Source organism: Labrus mixtus, chromosome 19 (assembly GCF_963584025.1).
Source record: "Labrus mixtus chromosome 19, fLabMix1.1, whole genome shotgun sequence".
Taxonomy (NCBI): domain Eukaryota; kingdom Metazoa; phylum Chordata; class Actinopteri; order Labriformes; family Labridae; genus Labrus; species Labrus mixtus.
The window spans coordinates 1,657,252-1,667,500 of NC_083630.1; positions in this window are offsets into that span (position 1 = coordinate 1,657,252).

The window sequence follows — 10,249 nt, forward strand, 5'->3', positions numbered from 1 at the left end:
AAAAAAGTTGAAAATTTTCACGACAGGATTTCGGCTTTAAAAAAGTCGAACATTTTCATGAACTATTTCAGCTTCAAAAAAGTTGAACATTTTAATGAAGTATTTGGGCTTCAAAAAAGTTGAAATTTTCATGAAAAGATTTCGGCTTCAAAAAAGTTGAAATTTTTCACGACAGAATTTCGGCGTTAAAAAAGTTGAACATTTTAATGAAGTATTTGGGCTTCAAAAAAGTTGAAAATTTTCATGAAAAGATTTCGGCTTCAAAAAAGTTGAAAATTTTCACGACAGGATTTTGGCTTTAAAAAAGTCGAACATTTTCATGAAGTGTTTCAGCTTCAAAAAAGTTGAACATTTTCATGAAGTAATTGGGCTTCAAAAAAGTTGAAAATTTTCACGACAGGATTTCGGCTTTAAAAAAGTCGAACATTTTCATGAAGTATTTCTGCTTCAAAAAAGTTGAAAATTTTCATGAAAATATTTCGGCTTCAAAAAAGTTGAAAATTTTCACGACAGGATTTCGGCTTTAAAAAAGTCGAACATTTTCATGAAGTATTTCTGCTTCAAAAAAGTTGAACATTTTCATGAAGTATTTCTGCTTCAAAAAAGTTGAAAATTTTCATGAAAATATTTCGGCTTCAAAAAAGTTGAAAATTTTCACGACAGGATTTCGGCTTTAAAAAAGTCGAACATTTTCATGAAGTATTTCTGCTTCAAAAAAGTTGAAAATTTTCATGAAGTATTTCGGCTTCAAAAAAGTTGAAAATTTTCATGAAAAGATTTCGGCTTCAAAAAAGTTGAAAATTTTCATGAAAAGATTTCGGCTTCAAAAAAGTTGAAAATTTTCATGAACTATTTCAGCTTCAAAAAAGTTGAAAATTTTAATGAAGTATTTGGGCTTCAAAAAAGTTGAAAATTTTCATGAAAAGATTTCGGCTTCAAAAAAGTTGAAAATTTTCACGACAGAATTTCGGCGTTAAAAAAGTTGAACATTTTAATGAAGTATTTGGGCTTCAAAAAAGTTGAAAATTTTCATGAAGTATTTCGGCTTCAAAAAAGTTGAAAATTTTCATGAAAAGATTTCGGCTTCAAAAAAGTTGAAAATTTTCATGAAAAGATTTCGGCTTCAAAAAAGTTGAAAATTTTCATGAACTATTTCAGCTTCAAAAAAGTTGAAAATTTTAATGAAGTATTTGGGCTTCAAAAAAGTTGAAAATTTTCATGAAAAGATTTCGGCTTCAAAAAAGTTGAAAATTTTCACGACAGAATTTCGGCGTTAAAAAAGTTGAACATTTTAATGAAGTATTTGGGCTTCAAAAAAGTTGAAAATTTTCATGAAAAGATTTCGGCTTCAAAAAAGTTGAAAATTTTCATGAACTATTTCAGCTTCAAAAAAGTTGAAAATTTTAATGAAGTATTTGGGCTTCAAAAAAGTTGAAAATTTTCATGAAAAGATTTCGGCTTCAAAAAAGTTGAAAATTTTCACGACAGAATTTCGGCGTTAAAAAAGTTGAACATTTTAATGAAGTATTTGGGCTTCGAAAAAGTTGAAAATTTTCATGAAAAGATTTCGGCTTCAAAAAAGTTGAAAATTTTCACGACAGGATTTCGGCTTTAAAAAAGTCGAACATTTTCATGAAGTATTTAGGATTCAAAAAAGTTGAAAATATTCATGAAAAGATTTCGGCTTCCAAAAAGTTTAACATTTAAAATCAAAAGATTACGGCTTCAAAAAAGTTGAAAATTTTCACGACAGGATTTCGGCTTTAAAAAAGTCGAACATTTTCATGAAGTATTTAGGATTCAAAAAAGTTGAAAATTTTCACGACAGGATTTCGGCTTTAAAAAAGTCGAACATTTTCATGAAGTATTTCAGCTTCAAAAAAGTTGAACATTTTAATGAAGTATTTGGGCTTCAAAAAAGTTGAAAATTTTCATGAAAAGATTTCGGCTTCAAAAAAGTTGAAAATTTTCACGACAGAATTTCGGCGTTAAAAAAGTTGAACATTTTAATGAAGTATTTGGGCTTCAAAAAAGTTGAAAATTTTCATGAAAAGATTTCGGCTTCAAAAAAGTTGAAAATTTTCACGACAGGATTTCAGCTTTAAAAAAGTCGAACATTTTCATGAAGTATTTAGGATTCAAAAAAGTTGAAAATATTCATGAAAAGATTTCGGCTTCAAAAAAGTTGAACATTTAAAATCAAAAGATTTCGGCTTCAAAAAAGTTGAACATTTTCATGAAGTATTTAGGATTCAAAAAAGTTGAAAATTTTCACGACAGGATTTCGGCTTTAAAAAAGTCGAACATTTTCATGAAGTATTTCAGCTTCAAAAAAGTTGAACATTTTAATGAAGTATTTGGGCTTCAAAAAAGTTGAAAATTTTCATGAAAAGATTTCGGCTTCAAAAAAGTTGAAAATTTTCACGACAGGATTTCGGCTTTAAAAAAGTCGAACATTTTCATGAAGTATTTAGGATTCAAAAAAGTTGAAAATATTCATGAAAAGATTTCGGCTTCAAAAAAGTTGAACATTTAAAATCAAAAGATTTCGGCTTCAAAAAAGTTGAAAATTTTCATGAAGTATTTTGGCTTTAAAAAAGTTGAAAATTTTCACGAAGTATTTCGGATTCAAAAAAGTTGAAAATTTTTACGAAGTATTTCGGATTCAAAAAAGTTGAAAATTTTCACGACAGGATTTCGGCTTTAAAAAAGTCGAACATTTTCATGAAGTGTTTCAGCTTCAAAAAAGTTGAACATTTTCATGAAGTATTTGGGCTTCAAAAAAGTTGAAAATTTTCACGACAGGATTTCGGCTTTAAAAAAGTCGAACATTTTCATGAACTATTTCAGCTTCAAAAAAGTTGAACATTTTAATGAAGTATTTGGGCTTCAAAAAAGTTGAAATTTTCATGAAAAGATTTCGGCTTCAAAAAAGTTGAAATTTTTCACGACAGAATTTCGGCGTTAAAAAAGTTGAACATTTTAATGAAGTATTTGGGCTTCAAAAAAGTTGAAAATTTTCATGAAAAGATTTCGGCTTCAAAAAAGTTGAAAATTTTCACGACAGGATTTTGGCTTTAAAAAAGTCGAACATTTTCATGAAGTGTTTCAGCTTCAAAAAAGTTGAACATTTTCATGAAGTAATTGGGCTTCAAAAAAGTTGAAAATTTTCACGACAGGATTTCGGCTTTAAAAAAGTCGAACATTTTCATGAAGTATTTCTGCTTCAAAAAAGTTGAAAATTTTCATGAAAATATTTCGGCTTCAAAAAAGTTGAAAATTTTCACGACAGGATTTCGGCTTTAAAAAAGTCGAACATTTTCATGAAGTATTTCTGCTTCAAAAAAGTTGAACATTTTCATGAAGTATTTCTGCTTCAAAAAAGTTGAAAATTTTCATGAAAATATTTCGGCTTCAAAAAAGTTGAAAATTTTCACGACAGGATTTCGGCTTTAAAAAAGTCGAACATTTTCATGAAGTATTTCTGCTTCAAAAAAGTTGAAAATTTTCATGAAGTATTTCGGCTTCAAAAAAGTTGAAAATTTTCATGAAAAGATTTCGGCTTCAAAAAAGTTGAAAATTTTCATGAAAAGATTTCGGCTTCAAAAAAGTTGAAAATTTTCATGAACTATTTCAGCTTCAAAAAAGTTGAAAATTTTAATGAAGTATTTGGGCTTCAAAAAAGTTGAAAATTTTCATGAAAAGATTTCGGCTTCAAAAAAGTTGAAAATTTTCACGACAGAATTTCGGCGTTAAAAAAGTTGAACATTTTAATGAAGTATTTGGGCTTCAAAAAAGTTGAAAATTTTCATGAAAAGATTTCGGCTTCAAAAAAGTTGAAAATTTTCATGAACTATTTCAGCTTCAAAAAAGTTGAAAATTTTAATGAAGTATTTGGGCTTCAAAAAAGTTGAAAATTTTCATGAAAAGATTTCGGCTTCAAAAAAGTTGAAAATTTTCACGACAGAATTTCGGCGTTAAAAAAGTTGAACATTTTAATGAAGTATTTGGGCTTCAAAAAAGTTGAAAATTTTCATGAAAAGATTTCGGCTTCAAAAAAGTTGAAAATTTTCACGACAGGATTTCGGCTTTAAAAAAGTCGAACATTTTCATGAAGTATTTAGGATTCAAAAAAGTTGAAAATATTCATGAAAAGATTTCGGCTTCCAAAAAGTTTAACATTTAAAATCAAAAGATTTCGGCTTCAAAAAAGTTGAAAATTTTCATGAAGTATTTCGGCTTCAAAAAAGTTGAAAATTTTCACGACAGGATTTCGGCTTTAAAAAAGTCGAACATTTTCATGAAGTATTTAGGATTCAAAAAAGTTGAAAATTTTCACGACAGGATTTCGGCTTTAAAAAAGTCGAACATTTTCATGAAGTATTTCAGCTTCAAAAAAGTTGAACATTTTAATGAAGTATTTGGGCTTCAAAAAAGTTGAAAATTTTCATGAAAAGATTTCGGCTTCAAAAAAGTTGAAAATTTTCACGACAGAATTTCGGCGTTAAAAAAGTTGAACATTTTAATGAAGTATTTGGGCTTCAAAAAAGTTGAAAATTTTCATGAAAAGATTTCGGCTTCAAAAAAGTTGAAAATTTTCACGACAGGATTTCGGCTTTAAAAAAGTCGAACATTTTCATGAAGTATTTAGGATTCAAAAAAGTTGAAAATATTCATGAAAAGATTTCGGCTTCAAAAAAGTTGAACATTTAAAATCAAAAGATTTCGGCTTCAAAAAAGTTGAACATTTTCATGAAGTATTTAGGATTCAAAAAAGTTGAAAATTTTCACGACAGGATTTCGGCTTTAAAAAAGTCGAACATTTTCATGAAGTATTTCAGCTTCAAAAAAGTTGAACATTTTAATGAAGTATTTGGGCTTCAAAAAAGTTGAAAATTTTCATGAAAAGATTTCGGCTTCAAAAAAGTTGAAAATTTTCACGACAGGATTTCGGCTTTAAAAAAGTCGAACATTTTCATGAAGTATTTAGGATTCAAAAAAGTTGAAAATATTCATGAAAAGATTTCGGCTTCAAAAAAGTTGAACATTTAAAATCAAAAGATTTCGGCTTCAAAAAAGTTGAAAATTTTCATGAAGTATTTTGGCTTTAAAAAAGTTGAAAATTTTCACGAAGTATTTCGGATTCAAAAAAGTTGAAAATTTTTACGAAGTATTTCGGATTCAAAAAAGTTGAAAATTTTCACGACAGGATTTCGGCTTTAAAAAAGTCGAACATTTTCATGAAGTGTTTCAGCTTCAAAAAAGTTGAACATTTTCATGAAGTATTTGGGCTTCAAAAAAGTTGAAAATTTTCACGACAGGATTTCGGCTTTAAAAAAGTCGAACATTTTCATGAACTATTTCAGCTTCAAAAAAGTTGAACATTTTAATGAAGTATTTGGGCTTCAAAAAAGTTGAAATTTTCATGAAAAGATTTCGGCTTCAAAAAAGTTGAAATTTTTCACGACAGAATTTCGGCGTTAAAAAAGTTGAACATTTTAATGAAGTATTTGGGCTTCAAAAAAGTTGAAAATTTTCATGAAAAGATTTCGGCTTCAAAAAAGTTGAAAATTTTCACGACAGGATTTTGGCTTTAAAAAAGTCGAACATTTTCATGAAGTGTTTCAGCTTCAAAAAAGTTGAACATTTTCATGAAGTAATTGGGCTTCAAAAAAGTTGAAAATTTTCACGACAGGATTTCGGCTTTAAAAAAGTCGAACATTTTCATGAAGTATTTCTGCTTCAAAAAAGTTGAAAATTTTCATGAAAATATTTCGGCTTCAAAAAAGTTGAAAATTTTCACGACAGGATTTCGGATTCAAAAAAGTCGAACATTTTCATGAAGTATTTCTGCTTCAAAAAAGTTGAACATTTTCATGAAGTATTTCTGCTTCAAAAAAGTTGAAAATTTTCATGAAAATATTTCGGCTTCAAAAAAGTTGAAAATTTTCACGACAGGATTTCGGCTTTAAAAAAGTCGAACATTTTCATGAAGTATTTCTGCTTCAAAAAAGTTGAAAATTTTCATGAAGTATTTCGGCTTCAAAAAAGTTGAAAATTTTCATGAAAAGATTTCGGCTTCAAAAAAGTTGAAAATTTTCATGAAAAGATTTCGGCTTCAAAAAAGTTGAAAATTTTCATGAACTATTTCAGCTTCAAAAAAGTTGAAAATTTTCATGAAAAGATTTCGGCTTCAAAAAAGTTGAAAATTTTCATGAACTATTTCAGCTTCAAAAAAGTTGAAAATTTTAATGAAGTATTTGGGCTTCAAAAAAGTTGAAAATTTTCATGAAAAGATTTCGGCTTCAAAAAAGTTGAAAATTTTCACGACAGAATTTCGGCGTTAAAAAAGTTGAACATTTTAATGAAGTATTTGGGCTTCAAAAAAGTTGAAAATTTTCATGAAAAGATTTCGGCTTCAAAAAAGTTGAAAATTTTCACGACAGGATTTCGGCTTTAAAAAAGTCGAACATTTTCATGAAGTATTTAGGATTCAAAAAAGTTGAAAATATTCATGAAAAGATTTCGGCTTCCAAAAAGTTTAACATTTAAAATCAAAAGATTTCGGCTTCAAAAAAGTTGAAAATTTTCATGAAGTATTTCGGCTTCAAAAAAGTTGAAAATTTTCACGACAGGATTTCGGCTTTAAAAAAGTCGAACATTTTCATGAAGTATTTAGGATTCAAAAAAGTTGAAAATTTTCACGACAGGATTTCGGCTTTAAAAAAGTCGAACATTTTCATGAAGTATTTCAGCTTCAAAAAAGTTGAACATTTTAATGAAGTATTTGGGCTTCAAAAAAGTTGAAAATTTTCATGAAAAGATTTCGGCTTCAAAAAAGTTGAAAATTTTCACGACAGAATTTCGGCGTTAAAAAAGTTGAACATTTTAATGAAGTATTTGGGCTTCAAAAAAGTTGAAAATTTTCATGAAAAGATTTCGGCTTCAAAAAAGTTGAAAATTTTCACGACAGGATTTCGGCTTTAAAAAAGTCGAACATTTTCATGAAGTATTTAGGATTCAAAAAAGTTGAAAATATTCATGAAAAGATTTCGGCTTCAAAAAAGTTGAACATTTAAAATCAAAAGATTTCGGCTTCAAAAAAGTTGAACATTTTCATGAAGTATTTAGGATTCAAAAAAGTTGAAAATTTTCACGACAGGATTTCGGCTTTAAAAAAGTCGAACATTTTCATGAAGTATTTCAGCTTCAAAAAAGTTGAACATTTTAATGAAGTATTTGGGCTTCAAAAAAGTTGAAAATTTTCATGAAAAGATTTCGGCTTCAAAAAAGTTGAAAATTTTCACGACAGGATTTCGGCTTTAAAAAAGTCGAACATTTTCATGAAGTATTTAGGATTCAAAAAAGTTGAAAATATTCATGAAAAGATTTCGGCTTCAAAAAAGTTGAACATTTAAAATCAAAAGATTTCGGCTTCAAAAAAGTTGAAAATTTTCATGAAGTATTTTGGCTTTAAAAAAGTTGAAAATTTTCACGAAGTATTTCGGATTCAAAAAAGTTGAAAATTTTTACGAAGTATTTCGGATTCAAAAAAGTTGAAAATTTTCACGACAGGATTTCGGCTTTAAAAAAGTCGAACATTTTCATGAAGTGTTTCAGCTTCAAAAAAGTTGAACATTTTCATGAAGTATTTGGGCTTCAAAAAAGTTGAAAATTTTCACGACAGGATTTCGGCTTTAAAAAAGTCGAACATTTTCATGAAGTATTTCTGCTTCAAAAAAGTTGAAAATTTTCATGAAAATATTTCGGCTTCAAAAAAGTTGAAAATTTTCACGACAGGATTTCGGCTTTAAAAAAGTCGAACATTTTCATGAAGTATTTCTGCTTCAAAAAAGTTGAACATTTTCATGAAGTATTTCTGCTTCAAAAAAGTTGAAAATTTTCATGAAAAGATTTCGGCTTCAAAAAAGTTGAAAATTTTCACGACAGGATTTTGGCTTTAAAAAAGTCGAACATTTTCATGAAGTGTTTCAGCTTCAAAAAAGTTGAACATTTTCATGAAGTAATTGGGCTTCAAAAAAGTTGAAAATTTTCACGACAGGATTTCGGCTTTAAAAAAGTCGAACATTTTCATGAAGTATTTCTGCTTCAAAAAAGTTGAAAATTTTCATGAAAATATTTCGGCTTCAAAAAAGTTGAAAATTTTCACGACAGGATTTCGGCTTTAAAAAAGTCGAACATTTTCATGAAGTATTTCTGCTTCAAAAAAGTTGAACATTTTCATGAAGTATTTCTGCTTCAAAAAAGTTGAAAATTTTCATGAAAATATTTCGGCTTCAAAAAAGTTGAAAATTTTCACGACAGGATTTCGGCTTTAAAAAAGTCGAACATTTTCATGAAGTATTTCTGCTTCAAAAAAGTTGAAAATTTTCATGAAGTATTTCGGCTTCAAAAAAGTTGAAAATTTTCATGAAAAGATTTCGGCTTCAAAAAAGTTGAAAATTTTCATGAAAAGATTTCGGCTTCAAAAAAGTTGAAAATTTTCATGAACTATTTCAGCTTCAAAAAAGTTGAAAATTTTAATGAAGTATTTGGGCTTCAAAAAAGTTGAAAATTTTCATGAAAAGATTTCGGCTTCAAAAAAGTTGAAAATTTTCACGACAGAATTTCGGCGTTAAAAAAGTTGAACATTTTAATGAAGTATTTGGGCTTCAAAAAAGTTGAAAATTTTCATGAAAAGATTTCGGCTTCAAAAAAGTTGAAAATTTTCATGAACTATTTCAGCTTCAAAAAAGTTGAAAATTTTAATGAAGTATTTGGGCTTCAAAAAAGTTGAAAATTTTCATGAAAAGATTTCGGCTTCAAAAAAGTTGAAAATTTTCACGACAGAATTTCGGCGTTAAAAAAGTTGAACATTTTAATGAAGTATTTGGGCTTCAAAAAAGTTGAAAATTTTCATGAAAAGATTTCGGCTTCAAAAAAGTTGAAAATTTTCACGACAGGATTTCGGCTTTAAAAAAGTCGAACATTTTCATGAAGTATTTAGGATTCAAAAAAGTTGAAAATATTCATGAAAAGATTTCGGCTTCAAAAAAGTTGAACATTTAAAATCAAAAGATTTCGGCTTCAAAAAAGTTGAAAATTTTCATGAAGTATTTCGGCTTCAAAAAAGTTGAAAATTTTCACGAAGTATTTCGGATTCAAAAAAGTTGAAAATTTTTACGAAGTATTTCGGATTCAAAAAAGTTGAAAATTTTCACGACAGGATTTCGGCTTTAAAAAAGTCGAACATTTTCATGAAGTGTTTCAGCTTCAAAAAAGTCGAACATTTTCATGAAGTATTTAGGATTCAAAAAAGTTGAAAATTTTCACGACAGGATTTCGGCTTTAAAAAAGTCGAACATTTTCATGAAGTATTTCAGCTTCAAAAAAGTTGAACATTTTAATGAAGTATTTGGGCTTCAAAAAAGTTGAAAATTTTCATGAAAAGATTTCGGCTTCAAAAAAGTTGAAAATTTTCACGACAGAATTTCGGCGTTAAAAAAGTTGAACATTTTAATGAAGTATTTGGGCTTCAAAAAAGTTGAAAATTTTCATGAAAAGATTTCGGCTTCAAAAAAGTTGAAAATTTTCACGACAGGATTTCGGCTTTAAAAAAGTCGAACATTTTCATGAAGTATTTAGGATTCAAAAAAGTTGAAAATATTCATGAAAAGATTTCGGCTTCAAAAAAGTTGAACATTTAAAATCAAAAGATTTCGGCTTCAAAAAAGTTGAAAATTTTCATGAAGTATTTCGGCTTCAAAAAAGTTGAAAATTTTCACGACAGGATTTCGGCTTTAAAAAAGTCGAACATTTTCATGAAGTATTTAGGATTCAAAAAAGTTGAAAATTTTCACGACAGGATTTCGGCTTTAAAAAAGTCGAACATTTTCATGAAGTATTTCAGCTTCAAAAAAGTTGAACATTTTAATGAAGTATTTGGGCTTCAAAAAAGTTGAAAATTTTCATGAAAAGATTTCGGCTTCAAAAAAGTTGAAAATTTTCACGACAGGATTTCGGCTTTAAAAAAGTCGAACATTTTCATGAAGTATTTAGGATTCAAAAAAGTTGAAAATATTCATGAAAAGATTTCGGCTTCAAAAAAGTTGAACATTTAAAATCAAAAGATTTCGGCTTCAAAAAAGTTGAAAATTTTCATGAAGTATTTCGGCTTTAAAAAAGTTGAAAATTTTCACGAAGTATTTCGGATTCAAAAAAGTTGAAAATTTTTACGAAGTATTTCAGA